The sequence below is a fragment of the Penaeus monodon genome, chromosome 30, assembly GCF_015228065.2.
Source record: "Penaeus monodon isolate SGIC_2016 chromosome 30, NSTDA_Pmon_1, whole genome shotgun sequence".
NCBI classification, from domain to species: Eukaryota; Metazoa; Arthropoda; class Malacostraca; order Decapoda; family Penaeidae; genus Penaeus; species Penaeus monodon.
Window position 1 is genome coordinate 32,108,841 of NC_051415.1, and position 1,616 is coordinate 32,110,456.

Consider the following 1,616-nt stretch of genomic DNA (forward strand, 5'->3'; position numbering starts at 1 on the left):
CAGTTCCTATAGTGTACCCTAAATAATGCTGTTATTGTTAGGTGTAGAAGAATAATTAATATACTGAATAGATTAGATTATTTATCATAATTTCGTAAATCATCGGTAATCCAGAACAAGCGAAACTTCAACATAAATGATTGTAAGTTTTAACAATAAATATATGGAAAATCATCTGAATACTTATATCAAAATGCAACACAGAAAAAATACGATTAGCATTTACATGTAATTTCTGTTTAAATGTTTAAATGCATTGTGTTCTACAGCAGACACAATCAACAGTCACGATACAAAGGATGATAAGGTTATCAGTTAAGGTCTGCCCTCAGTCTCATCGATCTTGATTAATGAGGAGACCTGACTTACCTCATGATGAGAGCTCCGGTGCCTCGACGTCTGCTCCGCCTCGTGACTCATTTCTGATGTCTGCGCAATATTTCAGACCTGTTCTTCATCTTCTTTGTCCTACCATTCGATACTAAACACTGCAATGATAAGGAAAAAAGGTTTATATTTAGTACTATCCAGTGTCTGCGTTTCATTTTATCCACGTAGTTGTGTTTGCGTTTGTTGTCGTAACATCTATCTATAAGACGGTGTTTTAAGCATGCAAATATCCTAGCTTACACGAGCGACCAGACAGCACAGGATCCTGGACGCAAAGAATGCTTGTCGACGTACAGAGATGCCGCTTTACGTGGGCGGGGCAGATATCTCATTACCATTGTCGCAGGTGTGTAATCTGTTTTGTAATGGTCCGTCGGTATTTCTTTGGTGAGAGAGGTGGGCGAATTATAAGTGTTATATACTGTTTTTTTTTAGAATTGATCCTTAAGCTATTAGGTATCCTAAGTTCTCCTTTGGTCAAATAAGGAAGGGCGTGATTTTAACAAAAGTCACATGTTTATCTTCGATTTGGAAATCATTCATGTATACTGCCTTACGGTCTAGTGGGAGTATAAAAATTTTGCTAGTGAATGTAATGATAATGATTATGTTTCATGTCCTCATTCACACCCATCATGATTGATGAGGAAACCTGACTTACCCCGATTTACCTCATGATGAGAACCCCGGTATCTCGACGTCTACCACGCACTGCGTCAAGATATGGAAAAAGGTTTCTCAAAACCTTAACTTGTGTATTACGCTCGAGCTCACTTAAACACATCCTGTAGATTCCTCGTCTTGCAATCCTAGTAGACTTTGGTGCTATGAGTTTCTTTAGCTATTCTGCGGTTCGTTTGATATGAATTGTAAGTGGAATTTAAAATGGAAAGTATGTTTATAGAATTTAATTATCTAAAATTCATTTTCTATCTCCCAGTCTTGAAATTGTCATTGTAAAAATATGTTTTTACTTTCCTTCTGGAAATAACAATAAGTGATAGACAAATGTTCAAACGTACACTCTGGATGCAAATGGGTGCTTGCCGACAAAGTGAGCGACTGTCTAGCATGGGCGGGACTACCACCTCATTAGCTTTGTCGCAGGTGTGTAATCTGTTTCGTCACGAGTTGCCGGTAGTCCTTTGATGAGGGGGTGGGGGGGAATGCGAATTTTACAATAGTGCTAAATGCTGAAGTCAACTATGATCATTTGAAAATAATTC